Source organism: Miniopterus natalensis, chromosome 7 (genome assembly GCF_054644295.1).
Source record: "Miniopterus natalensis isolate mMinNat1 chromosome 7, mMinNat1.hap1, whole genome shotgun sequence".
In the NCBI taxonomy this organism is placed as follows: Eukaryota; Metazoa; Chordata; class Mammalia; order Chiroptera; family Miniopteridae; genus Miniopterus; species Miniopterus natalensis.
In genome coordinates, this window is record NC_142087.1 from 19,576,164 (window position 1) to 19,593,297 (window position 17,134).

Here is a 17,134-nt window from a genome sequence, read left to right on the forward strand (position 1 = left end):
CTCTCCCCCACCAATCCCTGGCAACCACTGATCTTTTTAATGTCCCCATAGCTTTAAGTGTCATGTAGTTGAATCATACAGTATGTTGCCTTTTCAGGTTGGTTTCTTTCACTTAGTAATATGCATTAAATATCCATGTCTTCTCACGGTTTGATAGCTCATTTCTTTTTTACTGCTGGACAATATTCCATTGTCTGTATGTATTAAAGTTTATTTATCCATTCACCTACTAAAGGACATCTTGGTTGCTTCCAAGTCTTTATTCTGTCAGGTGAGTGGAAAAACAGGGGACTGTCTGTAATTCTGTAATTACATGTAACCAAGATGTTGTTAGTGACCCATTGGCCATATGTGGATCAAAGTGTTTTACTGCAGTGGTGAAGGATTTGAGCCAATGTGTCTATGCTTCCTCTCTTGTTCAACCTCATGACCACTTCAGCATAGGCTAGTGGGACAGGGTGTGGGCATTGGCCAACCTCAGTCATTTTGGAAAGGAAACTGGCTTTGGGTGGCAGTGGTAAGCCTTTTTTTAGACATGTTATTTCTAAGATAACAGCAGGCTACTGAGCATGATGTCTACATGTGTGGAACTGTATGTAGTTAGAAATATGGCACTGTAGAGAAGAGAGAGAGCATAGTTGGTCCTAAATATTTGAGGGTCATACACCTGAACATCTTAAAGAAAAAGTGTGGATGAACACAAAATACAGGTTGGCGGTCATTTCTTGGGAGAGGCAAAGGCCAATGGGGTTATGTGTTGGGACGACCCTTGTGGGGTGATCTTAAAAGTTATTGGTAATCTTCTTTTACATAATCTTGGTGGTAAGTATGTTATCTATGATTTTCAAAAGTCATATTTTAGTTACATATATTATATATAATACATGTATAACTATATTGATATGTTGATATATCATATATATGATCTATATTTCATAATAAAAAGTAAAAAGAGCATAAGTATGAATTGCTTTTCTAAACAAAAATACACAGTACCAAAAAGTGAATTTTTAATACTTCAAGTGTCTTTTTTAATTTCATAAAATGTGATTTCTTGAGGCACTTAGTTGGGAGAATTCAAGCGAGCACAATATTTCTCCATAGTTTCTAGCTATTTCAGGAACACTATTTTAGTTGTGGATGAGCTGATGGTATTTTTCTTAATTCTTTTTACTCTTGTGTAAACAAAAATGACTCTTCGAGCTTCCTTCCTCTTCACACTAATACATACTCCTCTACAAAAGATGATTTCAAAACACCTACAGCATAAAGAATGGAGGAACCATCCCCAAGTTAAAGCCCACAGTAATAAATGCACAATTTAAAGCATGACATATGTACTTATTGCCACAATAATGCTGTATAACAAATCACTTCAAAAAGTATTGGCTTAAACTATAAGCATACTTATATCATGAGCTTGTTAGGTTGGCTGGGGGATTCTTGTAGTCTCCAATGGGTCTATCCCTGTGCCTGCAGTCTGCTGTGGATGAGCTAGGGGGCTCTGCTGGTCTTAGCTAGGTTCTCTCCTAGCTAAGATCTTTGACTATCAGCTTGTCTAGGATGGACTCCACTGGGAAAACGAACAATTCTGCTCTGCTTTCATTGTCTTATCCTCTAGTAGGCTAATCTGAGCAATCTCTCATGACATAGATAGACGATACATTCAAGTACTGTTCTGGAGTTCTAGTATATTTTTATAACCTCTGTTGATGCCATGTTTGCTAACAATTGGCCAAAGCGAGTATTAGGGAGAGAGTAGAACATTGACCAGATCGGGAAGATGCTAAACACTTCAGAGCAAAGGGCATGGATACAGGAGAGGGTTAAGAATGAGACTACTGATGCAAGTCATCTGCGACCAAATGGTCGCACTGCCTCCCCGGGGCCTTCCCCATCATCTCCATGATTTCCTGCCTATCCATATCCTACATCTTAGCCTTCCTCTGAGGCTCAGTTCATGTGACCTTGACTCTATAGGTGATCACTCCAGCCTCCTTGACCACCCAAGACCTTGAGACACTCATTATTAGCTTCCATCATTTCTCTGTCCCTATCTACATTCTTCGATGTTATTTCATAACTGACTGTCCAATCAGAGGACGAGGTATTAAGGAAGGGGATTTGTTTTATAACCTGACAGAGTCTGATGGAAGCTGGGCAGAAATTATACCCTCATCTAGTTTTGATTCTTTGTTCACTGATTTATTTTTGTAAATCTACTCATTCGTACATCCTTTTGGCCTCTTTCTGGAGTTCTGGTATATAAATATTTATTCTTGTTGGTAATTGGGCATAACCCACCAATTCTTTCTCTCCTTTCCCCCTGCCTTTATCCCCCCTCATTCCCTCCCTCTGTTGCTTCATTTGTCCCCCTTTCCTTTTTTATTTAGTTTTTCCCCCCTTTATTTTTATTTTATTTTTTTAAATTTTTTGCTAGATATAAGGATTTTGACTTATTGGGGAAAAAGAGGGTCAAAACCCTTTTCATCACAGTTAATTAGATTTCAGACTTGTTTCCACATGAGTATTTCTTCAGGCACATTACTTGTATATACTCCCCTCTACCCGCTCCCCCCCCAAATAACAGGTGTCAAAACACATTAAATGGCACAGCTTCCTAAAACATCAAAGAGTCTGTGTTGTTTTTTTAAGTATCACCACAAAGCTACAAACCTGGGTAAATTAGACATGTGAACTGTATTGATGTCAAAATATGGTTAATTTGGGTGCTCCCCTTAGTATTGCTCTCATTATCTCATTTATATATGTGTAAAATGTTGCCGTAGTCCAAATCCCACCATCTGAATAATTTATGCAGAGGCCAAAGACATGTCAAGCTAGCAAATAATTTCAGGACCTTTACAGAGATGCCAGGTAAGAGCATAGAGGTGGGAAGTAGAAATGAAAACACAAGTCTAGTTAGGTGGACAGTTCAAGAGGAAGGCATACTAGACATCAAACACAACTCTTCAGTTTCTCAGTGAAGGGTATAATGAGAACCTTCAGAGTCTAGATTTTCTACCATGGAGATGACCTTAGCCTAAGCCACCAGTAACAAAGATTTGAAAAAAGACTAAAAGCAAAATCCACATTAGATTTATCACAATTAAGCCCTGTGTTGCAATGGTAAGGGTAGTCCTGAAACACATTATGTGAACCTGAGGTCAATTGGGCAAGGAATATAATAAAGCATTATCCTCATTAGACAGTTGACTGTATATTAAAGACACTTAACTATATAATAAAGAAGTTGAATGCCTTGTCCAAGTTCACACAACTAGCAGGTGCAAGAGACTCTGGGCTCTCCCCAGCTTTAGAATCACTTTCCTTGGCTTCCTCAACAGATGGCTTAAAACACAACCTCCCCATATAGGTAAAATATTCACAGATTAACAGAAAGGACTTCCTGACAGCCGGCCTGAGTCTGCTGGAGAGAAAGTACAGAGCTCTCCTTGGCTTTTAAAGATTTTGTGATCCAGTTTAATTAGATATCTCATTACAACCTGTTACTATTTTTTGAGACAGGTAAGAAACACAAAATGAAGGTGATGGGGGGTGGGAATTGGGCTTCATTTTTAAGCAAACCCTCCTTTTAAGGCTCTCATTCACTCTTCCTTCTCTCACCGAAAGCATGCTGTAACATAGCTCAGCATCTCATGATGGTATCTTTTTTCCCTTTTTCTTTTTTAATTTCTCCTTTATCTTGAATAAACTGCTCCGTGAGCTTTTTCCCCCTCTCCCTCTATGTCCTGATATGCCCAGGACATTCTCTCGTGTAAGATCAGCCAGGTTGGTCTGTCTGCTCGTGGCCCTACTGTTCTCATAAGAAAAGAGAGGAAGAGGGCTCATTGCCTGGAGTGTGTGAAAATGGGAGTAAGGTGAGGGCCCAGTGTGGCAGGTATTGTCCTGAGGGCATGAATGGATAATCACTCCTGTCAGGGCAAATAGACTCTGTCACAAGGAATTCCGTGGTTTTCTAGAGGAAATGAGCTTTCCCTGCAGGCTGCCAAGCCCAAATGAGCTCCTTACAGCACCTGCAGATCTGAGCATCAAGCAATTATTCCACTATCTTGCCTAAAAACAAAGACTGTGCTACCCTCTGACAACCTCTGACCTTTTCCAGCTAACATAAACTAATTATATTTGCAGCAGGAGGGGAGGAAGGCTTTCGGAGTCCTTTGCGGGAGTTGTCCTTCATGCTTTGTGCCACATTGTCAGTTCTGGGAATCCAAAAAACGACCGCCCTTCAATCAAGGGAGTTGCTAGATGAAGCTCTTAAACAGATACAGGGAGGCCCTTATCACAAATAAAGCTCATTGCCCAGGATTTAGCCATGGGGCTGAGTGGCCCACCCTGTCCATTTAGCAGGGGTTCAAGGCAGCTATTGTTAAGTGTCACTTAGCAATTATATCCTGGTCAAAACAGTTGTTGTGTTTTGTCTTGTTTTTGGACAACTTGTTAATAGGCCTACAATTATGTGTAAGGAATAACCTAAGCCATGGGCACTGGAACAAGGTTAGAGGTTAATTGAAACTTTCTACCCCAAGAGCCTGAGATTTTTTCAAACTTTTGCTGAGAAGACAGTCTTGAACAAAAAAGAGATAATATGATACAATTAGTTGGAAAGCGCGAGGATCAAAATTCCCAGATCAGAAAGGAAAACTGGCCAAGGAAATCAGGCCAGAGGGACCACCTGGGCCACTTCGGATGCCAAGAATAGCTGTGGCCATTCATCTGGTGGATGAGGCAGAAAGTGGTGTGCCCGCCATTCATCACATCCCTCCTCTCTACCAAAGAAAATACAAGGTCAATGCTATAAACAGTAGGCCCCCCAGAGTAATTGAAATTCCAGAAAGTGCCTCATTGAGGAGCTCACAGGCAATCAGGTTTTTCTTTTCCTATTGACGGTATATTCAAGTCTTGAAATTCTGTGGCTGGCCTTCTTCATGGTGACTGGTGTTGCAGGGGGATTTTCCTGAGAGATTTTGAAGGGTTTGTCTAAATAAATGAGGGCCTTTGCAGTTGAGAGGAAGTGGCCCAACAGGACCCTTGGGCTGGCTTGCTGTGTTATGGCACACACAAAGTCCACACCTGCTCACTCTCTTAACTATCAAAAGGGCCCCTAGTGCTCCATCCCTTCCAGGTCATAATCAACATATTATATCTTAAGGTCAGCAGCAGCTGCTCTTAATCAAACAGCTCAAGACCCTGAAATTATTATTGGAGGTTTCTGGGATTTAATATTTCTTAAAGTTTTTTTTTTTTTTTCAAATCCCCTTCTTTGCTCCCACCCGCAACCCAAACTTTGACACATCCAGCTGGCAGATCCCACTGACTGGAAGTTGACTAAAAATTGCCAACTCATTTTCTTTCTTTCTTTCTTTTTTTTTCCCCCAGTGCAGCTGGTGCCAACATGTGATGATTTGTTTTGCTCCAGTCACTGAAGTTTTTGTTTTCTTTTATTTCAACCCCCTGCTGGCTTCCCAACTTGGTGCTGAGTCATCTGGTGCAGGTGTTCCACGCGGCTGGTATTTATGTCACTCGCAGATGGTTTGGGTAAATTACACGATGTTCCTGCAGCCCTGTTGAGGCTCTCTCAGCTCCCTTTGATCCACCGGCTTCCTGTGGTTCCTGCACATGTGCAGAACTTCAGGGCACTGGGTGAACACTTGGGCGGATTCTATCCAAAGATGGTTAGGTTGCTCTGGGCCCCATGGTCTGATGGGATCCTACTGAGACTAAGAGAGGTTGACTAGAACAGAGAACCCTGAAATCACAAGGCACCACAGCTTAACCTACAAAAGCTGCTAAATACCAAATGTGTGATAGAACACAAGTAAGTTAATGCTGTAGCTACCTAAGGAAATTGGCATAAAAGGGGCCACTTTCTATCTCTGAAGAGCAAAGCTATGTAAGTCTCAGAAATATGCATCTAGTGTTTTCTCTTTTCTTTCCCCTGTCTAACCCCACAGGGTCTCCAGCCCCTATTCCAGTGATCAGTGTGAAGATCGGCTCACAGGTAAGAAACTGAAAAATCTCACTTATTTATACTCTAGACATAAGGCATCAATCAGAAACATGAGTTCTTGCTCTTTTCCACCTGGGAAGGCTGTCCTTTATCATGAAGCAGTACAATACACTCCAATTCATGGGAAAGGCTCAATGAATTACCTTCCTGAGGAAATGTATAACTTAGCAAGAGAACTCTCTGTTTGGCCATCTCCAAAGACATGAAGCGTTAATGGTATTTCAGAAGCATTTTCAGAGACAGGTTTTTGGCAGAGCTGTGCCTATAGAAATTTCATCACTGCAGGTTGCCTCACTGATTCTTACAGAGTGACCAACCTTCCAAGGGGTTTCCCATGAAGAGTGAATTTCAGTATTAAAACCGAGACAGTCCTGGGCAACCAGTAGCCACCCTAATGTGTGCATAGAACTACCTGGGGAACTTGTTAAAGTGCAGATTTTTGGGTCCCAACCCTAGAGGTAATGATTCAGTTGTTCTGGGGTAGGGCCTGAGGAGTTGCATTTCTAACAAGCTCCAAGATGATGGTAAAACTGCCGGATCAGGGCTATACTTGAAGTTGAAAGCAGCTAGAACATCCTTTGCTACTCTCTAGCAGCTTTGGAAGAGAAGATTACATGTATGAGAGGGTACAAGTAAAGAGCACAGAGGCTGGAGCAGTGCGTTTAATACAAAAAGGCATTATAAAAGTGACTCGCCCTGAGTGTCTCAGGAAAAATTGCCATAAGAAACAACAACCACAAAATTTCAGTGGCATACACCAATCAACACATTCTTACATGCCCAGATCACAGGCCAAAGTGGTTCAGCTAATTTGGGCTCAGCTTGGGGTGGGAGAAGGCAGGGACGTCTTTCAGTCTATAGATTGGGTGTAGGTCCTTCCACATATCACATGTTGGCAACCTGACACCTGTTTTCTCACAGTGGAGGTCAGAAGGGGAAATGTGATGTTTCTGAAAGCTTAGGCTCAGAAATAACACAATAATAACACTTTTGCCCCCATCCCATTGGCAATAGCCAGTCAAGCCCACAATCAATGGAGTGGGCAGCATATTCTTCCATTGAAAGTGCGTAAGGAGGGAGTGGATACTTGCTGAATGATAATCTAATCTACTACAGTGATCTCCGAGTTTCAGAATATCCAGTCTGGTGCCTGAAATATAATTGATACACGGCTTATAACCTACAACCAATTTTCAGGTTCCCTTAGCATTCAGGTAGGCGTAGTTACCTAGGGAATGAGGGACTGAATTTTAATTATATTTAAGTTAGAACTGACTTAAATGTCAATCTGAAAACTGAAAGCATGTAAAATATTTTTTTTATTAAACACAATTTTATAACTTTGGGGGAAATGCTATAATACAGATTCTAGTTACTCTCATTTATTAAAGAAATCCCCTTGATATTTCACCTTATTTGATTTCTTTGTAGGAAACCAAATAGAATATAGAATATGCAATGTTCACCCACGTTACAAGTTCTTGTTTAGAAATAAGGGTATTACTCTACTTAATTTTATTTTATCTGAAATATTCTGCCTCTTATCTTCATTATCTTTTCCTCTGAAGTCCTCAACCAGTTTCCATTCCATTAAATAAACCTGAAGATTCAGTGACTTTTCCCTACAAAAATATCACAGATATCTCATGTTATAATAATGTATCACATAAGAGACTTAGAGAGAAAGCACATATAACTGTCAAAGAAGTAGGTAAATTACTTAAGAAATCATCTTGATTACAATACAACCATCATGTTCTTTAAACAGGTAAATTACTTCTGATTTTTGGCAAAACTCATTAAATGGGATCTACCAGTATATGAGGAAAAAAGTATTATTTCTTATTGTCAGGGCCTCTTTGAGCACTAGAATAATTTTCTATTATTAAAAGACTGGTCAATTTCTTAAACTTCGTCTTCAATCAGGATCCAGATTATGTATCATGGTTTCTTTAGCTTTCTGGCAGGGTCACAGTGACCCTGGACACAGTATTTCCATGCCTTTAATGTACTAATGTATCCACAGGTCTCACTGAAACCACCAATGGAAGAGCAGTGCAAATAGGTTGTCAGGTAGGATTGTTTCTCCAAGAGTGACTAATCTTACATCTGCTATGAAGGTTCAGAGGTAAGTTCCCTTTTGTGCTGCTAATCACTCCAAGAATTTTATGCAGGAGAAACCTGGTTAAAACAAATGACTTTAGAAGCTTTGAAGCGGAAAAACAAGGAGATGGTTGTAATAAAATTGCAATATGCAACCTAATAAGTATGCAGGGAACTGTGGATGGATATTGTTAGCAAGTATCTGCTAATTAAGATGATCCCTCTAGAGCTGTGCTATTCAATATCATAGACACTAGCATTATGTGACCATTTAAATTTAAGTTAATTAATATTGAAAATTCAGGTCCTCAGCCACATTAACCACTTTCAAGTGCTCAATAGCCACATGTGACTTGGGCTACCATATTGGAGAGCAGCAATATGGAACATTTTCATCATTGTGGAAATTTTCACAGGGGATGCAGTCCTTGTTACACTTATATCCACTTATGTTCCAGGATCTGCTCCATTGAACACCACTGAATTCTAAGCACTTTATATATATTGTCATTTGATTGTTACCTTAGGGAATAAGACCTATTTATGGGTTACTTTGAGAAAAATGTGGTCAAAAGAAAGTAAGAGCTGACCTAAGATCATAACTAAGTCAATTTATTTGAATCAAGGGAACTTCATATTTTTTAATTACAGCTACTGTTACTGAGATAACTTCCTAGAATTAAGCCATAGATTCTGCCAGAGACCCGAGGGAACAGGGTCAAGAACAGGGACCATGTCCAAGTGGAAAGGAGAAGAAAAATCTGGGATATTTGTGGCTTCACCAAAGAGTTGAGATTCAGTAAGAAGAGTTGGAGCAGACATGGGAAACTAAAGCAGAAATTCAGCTATAGGCTCTAGGTAATCAGAGATAGGTTGCACTTGGGAGGTTTGAAGGTTCCCAGATTCACCCCAGAAACAAGGCTCAGGGCTTCAAGACTGATGTTGAAACCACTAAATGGACAGGTTAGGATCCTATTTTCCTTCTAAGATTAAGTTGGACCCAGTGTCTAGAGTGAGGAATTTAGGAATCTACAGTTCAATATAAGACTGCCATTCTCAGAACCTTGGAAGAAAGAAAATCCATAACCTCTTTGTTTCTCTTAATAAAACTCAATTTAGCTATGAAATTTCAGAGGAAGAAGATGGCATACATTCAATGTTCTGCGATATTACTATACAAAGAGAAAGTCATGGAAATTCCAAAATAACATAAGGAATTGTTGAGTTTTGAACTTCAGGACAGTTGGTAATAAAAATACCCTACCCTACTATATATAATAAATTACTCTTATTTAGGACATTGGACCAAAATCTCAGAACACCAAGGACTGTGCAACCTTGTTTTATTGCAGAAAAAAATTGCCATGGTGTTTGTATTTGGAAACTTTCTTATGTTACACAAGGAAAAAAATATAAGCTCTCCAGCACCTGGTATTGTTTGTGAGGTATAGCCAGGGTGACAATATAATTTATCGTACAAATAGAGACACTTTTGAGAATGAATGTAATTATTTATAATTATACCAGAACCACAGGTGTAAACCAGAACTGTTAGAGGCAAGGCAGGCGCACTGTCCCCCAGTACAGACCACAGCTGCGTGCAATTGGATCATGCCATTTTCCCACCGCAGTTGCCAAATATGACCCAAAGGCTGTTCTTTTCTGCCAGCTGGTTTGCAAGCTGATTGGAATAATGATGAAAATGCACAATGATGAAGATGTCCAGTACCCTTAAGTAAAAATAACTAGTGTGAAGAAAAATGTGATTGATCATTACTGTTGAGTTTTTGTTTAAAAATAAAACCAGTCACTTAATATAATATATCCAAGAAAAAAAGTGTTCGGTAACCAATTTCCACTCACCATGAGCGAGTATTTCTCTTCAAATGTTGTTATAAACCCAATTGCCTACTATCTTTAAGGTACTGTGTTTGATATTCTAGTCTGGTTGTCACTAGGCAGTAGGTGAATTTGGAGGGCAGTCTGGTTATCACAATGTTTGGGGTGCACTACTGGTATTTAGTGGGGAGGGACCTGGAACGATACATGTCCTACAATGTGCTGGATAGTCTCACCCAATGAAGAGATGTCTCAGTTCTCATCTGACATGCGTGGATGAAAAATGTGTTTATAAATACCTAAGCCTAAAATTTCATTCTTTATACACATAAATAGAAAATATCTTTTTTACACTATCTTAATAGCAACTATCATACACTTGGTGGGGATATGCTCGTTGTCTTATTTGTCACTTTATCAAAAATTGTTTGCTATTTCAAAAAGTGACATCACAGAAGGCAACACCAATCATCATATTTGAGTAGCAACACAACACACCTGCATTTGTTACTGACATTCAAGGTGATCTTTGAATGGGTGTAAACTTTGACAACTTAATTATATCTTCTAGTGTAGTCATGCCCAAGCATTTACATGTTGAAATACTTATTTTATCATGAATTATTTTCCGCTTATTTTCTTTTACAATTTATTTTTACAGTATAATTACAATATTATATTGACAAAAATAAGTGTGTGGGAGGTTTATATTACCTATGAATTTTATTTAATATAGTAAAGACTGTGTTATAAAATCTCTGATATAAATAGGGCCCTTGGATTGGATAGGGCTGTGGACCAGGGCTCCAGGGCAGTGCTACCCAAAGCATAGTCCCAGAGTTGGCAGCAGGGAGTTCATTAGAAATGCAGGTGATTAGGCTCCACTCCAGGTCAACAGAACCACAGTCTCTTAGGTGGCAGCCAGGTGATCTGTGATTTAACAAGCATCCTAAATGATTCTTATATATGCTCTTAATGCATACAATGATTTGAGGATTATTGCTCCAGGTAAGATAAAAATGAAGAGAAATAATTTTTTTTTCAGAGAACAGATAGCCTAACAGTAGATATAAAGATACCTTCTTCCTTCAGTTACATGAGCAAGAAATTCACAGGGATTATGATGACCAAAGACATAACAGAAATTTGGCAATAACCTAATTTCAGAGACTGACACGTCAACAGCAAAAAGCTGGGTCGTGAGACAAGTTGAAACTACACAACTTCGATTAAAATGAACAGGACTCATGCTGTTAAGACTCGGTACAGTTCTAAAAACATACCCAACAGAGTACTTAAGCTGTTCCAAAACACGTCATTTGCTACGTTTTAACAGGGAGCGAACAGCTGGGATGTGTTATTAGTGAGCCATGTTTTCATAGGCTTTCTGGTTTTCTTTAGCCAAAGTCTTACAACAGTCTTCGGACAAATTAGTGCCTGAAGCTATAGGAAGTCTTTAGTCGTTTTGGAGAACTGCTGAGTAAGTCAGGTCTCAAAGACAACATGCCCACACAGACTTGCTTTGGCACCTTTGACCTTTCCACCTTGGAAATGCCTTCGCAACCAATTACACTATTCTCAAATGTCTATTTATTTTTAATGACTCTAGTTAAATGTTAAGAGTTATTCCGATGACCCCGTTCAAGACTCACAGGAAAAGCCTCACCAAATCAATAGATTAAACTGTGAGAAGCTCTCAAATAAAGGAGCAAGCATCAACTCAACATCTTAATAAAAGGAAAAGTTGTTGGGTACCTCTGTGCCTTGATCTTGATCGCACTGAGCCAGATCTCACCTTTCAAAAGACATAGAGAGATCGCCCCGGCTGGGCAGCTCAGTCGGTTAGAGCATTGTGTCATCCAATATGCCAAGGTTGTGGATTCGATCCCTGGTCAGGGCACACACAAGAAGCATATATAAGTGGGACGACAAATCAATATTTCTCTCAAGAAAAAAAAAAGACATAAAGATTTCCACAGGGAAGCACTACTGGGTGAAATGGCTTTCTTGCATCCACTTTTGCTCCAGGGCATTGCGGTTTGTTGTGATTGTTCCTAATTGTCAGCACAGTGATCTAGCTCTCACAGATTCACTAAAACAACTCCTACAGATATTCTTCCTGTATTTGCTTGTTGGGGTAAATCCCAAAACCTTGTCTCCTCCTCCTACGCACAAGCAAGCGGCCTCCCTAAGGCTCTTCCTTGGGTTTGCCTCCTGTCACCTGCGTGGGTATTTCTCTCTAACTTTGTGTTATTTTCATTGCTGCTCACCAAACCTTACCGAATCTCAGAAAGTCCATTTGTGTCATTCTACACAGGAAGGTATTTTTCAAAATATTGTTACATGTCCATTGTTCATAGGCTTATGGCCCACAATGTCTAGCCTCCTTTTTTTACGGACCATGAGCAATTGCTGCAACTGCATAACCCCCACTGGGAGAGAGAGGGGGAGAGAAGAGAGAGAGAGAGAGAGAATGGTGCCAATTCTTTTGATATCTCAGTATGCAAAAATCTATGTGTCTAAAATCATCCGGATAAAAAGTATGAACTCCCCGTCTTACTTTGGCTGGAAACAACTTCACTTTGACATTCATGTCCCCTTTGGTACAGATTGCTGCTCAAAGAAGCATTTAGCAACAGGTGGTCCTGGTTGCACTCAAGCAGTTCGCCTAGGGAACAAACACATGCTTACCCTGGGGATTCCCAGGCCAGTAAACCCAAGTAAAAATTACAACTCTCAGCACTCAGCTCATTTAATTTTACACAATGCAGGCCATCCTCTTTGTTGGGAATGAAAAGTATATTCCTTTTAGAAAAAAAGCACAGTGTGATGGAAGTGGGAGAGAAAGTATTGAAAGTTAACAGACTCGGGAGATAATGAAAGTTCTGCCAATGATCAGCCCTGGGATTTTGGTGAAGAAGTTAAGATTTCTGTTCATTAACAGTATCAGAGTGTATAAAATTAAGAGGTTTAAAAATCCTAGATGGCCTGTGAAAGGATTCAGGAGGTGCACATATGCATTACTTTGGATAAAAATTTGGTGCATATCAGCACATGCTTTTTACACATTTTTACAAGGGTAGATATGATCCAAAAAATTAAGAATCATGGGATTAAATTTCTCCAAGGAAACTTTACTACCCTAATGCTCTATTTAGTTTATTTCAACAAAAATTTATTGAAAACACCCTGGCCAGGTGGCTCAGTTGGTTGGAGCATTGTCCCCACAGACAAAAAGGTTGCGGGTTCGATCCCGGTCAGGGCACATACCTAGGTTGTGGGTTCAGTCCTCAGACAGGGCACATACAACAGGCAACCGATCAATGTTTCTCTCTTCTCACATCAATGTTTCTCTCTCTCTCTCCCTCCCTCTCTCTTTCTAAAAATCATTAAAACATACTTATCCTCAGGCGAGGGTTAAAAAAATAATTATTGAAAACTTTCTCTGACAATACACTGTGTCAGGTCCTTGGATATATGGATAGACAAACACATAGGCCATGCCATGTTGCTGACTCTTCCATGACTTTACAACCCCCCACTATGAAGAGATCAACAGCACAGATTTAATGTTTCTTATAACCTGGGTTCCATGCTCATTTCTTACTAAAATTTTATACTGAGTCCACAGGTAACTCTTATGTACAAATTGAATATATCACCTAGAAGTATCTGCATCCTCTGCGGGTTTACCAACACAGCATGTCTGGCCTCACCCTAGACCTCCTGAACCAGAATTTGCATTTTAAGAAAAAAAGATTCCTATATACACATCAAGTTTGAGAAGCTCTTGTCTGTAACACTCAGTAGTTCCACATCACCCTTCTTAGCTAAAGAAATAAATGACATGATCCTTGTTCCAGAGAAGCCTTAACTTCAGTGTCATTATTGCTTTTGTCAGCATAAAATATAGCTAGGGTGACAATGCAATTTATCGTACAAATAGAGACACTTTTGAGAATGAACGTAACTATTTATAATTATGCCAGAACCACAGATGTAAGCCAGAACTGTTAGAGGCAAAGTAGGGTGCACTGCTTTCTTATAATCATGTGGACTAATAATAATAACAATAAAATAACTAAATTGTAGGGGGGGAAATCTACCTATTTATTTCTGTGTCTAAACATTTATGGGCTTCATTTTTTGAGTCAGAGGATCAAATGGATATCCGTAGCATGACTGTGATTCACAGCAATTGCTCAGAAAATTCTGAATGGGTGAGCATCAGGAACAATACAACAAAGGAAGTGATCAGGAATCTTTGGTTAGAAAGAAAGGAAGTGACTTCCACTTCTGGCCACGGTGGAGTAAGAGGGTAAACATGATGTTTACTCTCCCATCTGGAACAAGACAAAAACAGACAAAATATATGAAGCAACAGATTGCAAGACACTGGACATGAGGCAACAAAGGACAGTGATGGGTGAGGGATGGTAAAACATTAAATGAGCCTTTCCATTACCTCAGATGATTGCGATGAGATCGTTTCCAGGCCACAGCGCAGGGAGGGGTGCTCAGGGAGAGCTCAGCAGACTACTTACTGTGAGGAGGCAGAGCTAAGAGTCTATGGAGATTATGTAGTTTAGGTTGACAGGACAGAGTAGCGGAGACCTGCACAGACAGGGAACCCTGGGGATCTGTGGAAGGTCCCCTTGCATATTGATTAGCCCACGTGTAGTGAGGACACTACTTGAGGCTGAGGAAAGAGTCACCTGAAAGGATTAGGCACTGTTCTAACTGGATCACAAGGGACTGGAGCTAACACCTGTTCCCATCTGCTGGATTAGAAAACATTAAGAATCATGGGGCATTGTGTAGAGTCCACAGAAAGCTCTTTCCTCAGTAGTGGGAAGTAATTAGCCTTAGACTAAGCACTGCTCCAGCCCCACCTAAGAAGTCTTAAAAACAAGACGCAAAAGGATTAAACTGTTTCCAAGTAATTTAATTGTATCCCTAAACAAAACAGAGTATTTAGAAAAACACAAAATTATTCAGCACTCAAGATGGTAAAATTTACCACATCTATTATTCAATCAACTATTTCTAGGCATGCAAAGGACAAAGAAGATGCCACCCATCAGGAGGAAATAGATCGATTCTGCTGCACCAACCCTGAACGGATCCTGATGTTAGCATTAGCAGACAAGGACACCAGTAAGTTTGGAATGAATGAATTAGTATCCTTTTTAAAAAAATTAGGAAATATCATGCTTTTAGGAGAAACATTACCACCTGGTGGTATTTCTAGGTATTGCCAGTAAAGACATTTAAAACAGAAGTATAGTTTTGGGGGGAGATTACAAAAATACCTGTAGAAATCATTAAAACTACTTGTATAAGTAAACAGTTGAAAAATTGTATAGAGTACTTATACAAGTAATATACAACCACTTGTATAAATTATACACACATACATGTATGAGTATTCAGAATTATGTAAATTAAGGTTTCAACTAATAAATAGGCTTTCTGAAACAATTCAGTCATTCATTAAGTGAGAAGGGCATTGTATTCCTTATAACAAAAGTAGTGTTCTTTTTTTTTAGTTTACCGAATTTTTTTTTTTTTAAGAGAGAGGGGAAGGGAGAGGGAGAGAGGGAGAGAAACATTGATTGGCTGCCTCCTGCAGGCCCCCCCACTAGGGATCAAACCCAAAACCCAGGTACGTGCCCTGATGGGGAATCAAACTGGCAACATTTTGGTGCATGGGATGGTGCCCAACCAATTGAATCATACTGGGCAGGGCAAAAGTAGTGTTCTTAAATATAATTTTAATATCATATTATTGCTACTCTCTATCCTGGCTTCTATCTTGGCTTCTTCTCTTCATATAAGTTTTCCCTATATTCATTTATGTGCTTATTATGTGCCTTTTCCTATTAGAAAGTATGTTCTTTGAAGTTTTGTTTCCCCGCTGCTTTTCTAATACCTAAATAATCTTTGGCATTTAGTAAGCACTCAATGAACAATGTTTAAATAATTGCATTCCATGAACAAGATGAATTTATTGAGTTCTGCAGTTTCAATGATCAGATATAATTAGGATATGTGTAAAACAAATTCATGTATTCTTTATGCAGCTATGCGTATATATTATGATCCCAAATCCATTTTATAGTAAGTTTTACATGATCAGATATCAACTCTGTTGGTCAATTTTAGTTTCTTTCTAGCTAGGGGATTATTTATTTGGCAGTTAAGTATATGATAGTATAAAATAAGACTTAAAAGCACAGCCTATGGAGCCAGCCTGGGGTCAAACCTTGACCTTACCTCTTACATCACATGTATGCGGATCAGGCCAATCTAACAGGCACAGAAACTACTGTAGGTATTTTCAACAGAGATTTTACTAGAGGGATTTGATTGCCCTGGGGATAGAGAGTTTAAGAAGCCAAAAGAGAAACAGTCTTTCAAAAGATTAACAAAAGCAGGAAGACATAACCACTTTTAAGGTTGAAAGTTCAACATAGAGACTATGTTGAGGAACTGGGAGCCAGGGCCACCTGGTGGAAGACAAGGCCATCAGACCTGTTGGGACCATGGCAGAGGGGCTGTCAGGTGAGAGCTGGAGCCATACAGGGTACACAGCTGCTGACAGATGTGTGGTCAGGGTCCATAGAGGAAAAGGGAGATATATTCTGACTTGCTCCTTCCTTCTGCCCTCCAATCGCCTGCTCTTTCATCCTATTGCATGTAAGAGCCAGAAGCTTCTTGGCAAGGAAATCTGAGAAAAACAGTTCGCAGCAGTCACTCTCTAGGCTCCAGTTATCCATCTTAAAGTTGCCTAAATTAATATTTTGTCCCCTAGCTTTGCCTCAGGGTCTTTCCACAAATTTTCTCTTGCTCCAAAATAATCTTCCTTTATCTCATCACTTCGTTGCCTCTTTGTCATCATTCAGGTTTACTTTATCTGTTACCTCCTTGAGATGCTTCCTTAATCTTTTAGATCAGGCTAAGTTTTTCTGTTACACATACTCTTGGAGAATTTACGACGTCCTTTAAAATAGCATCAGAATTTGTGATTATGAATTCACTTGTACGACAATATCAAGGAATGTGTTTCTTTTTTACTTGGTGGCATGCTCCAAGAGGACAGCTTTCTTCACCATAGACCTTTCAAAACCTAACACAAAGTTGGTAGTCAGGATATACAGT

At 39.6% G+C, this 17,134-nt stretch overlaps 1 long non-coding RNA gene across 1 annotated transcript in view; it reads left to right on the forward strand.

Moving 5' to 3' along the window:
• The first annotated feature begins 15,000 nt into the window (after window positions 1–15,000).
• LOC107536371 (uncharacterized) overlaps window positions 15,001–17,134 on the forward strand; it is a 31,852-nt gene continuing 29,718 nt past the window's right edge. Inside the window, exon 1 of the long non-coding RNA XR_015714763.1 lies at window positions 15,001–15,130. This is a non-coding gene — a long non-coding RNA (uncharacterized LOC107536371). The remainder of the gene's footprint in view (window positions 15,131–17,134) is intronic.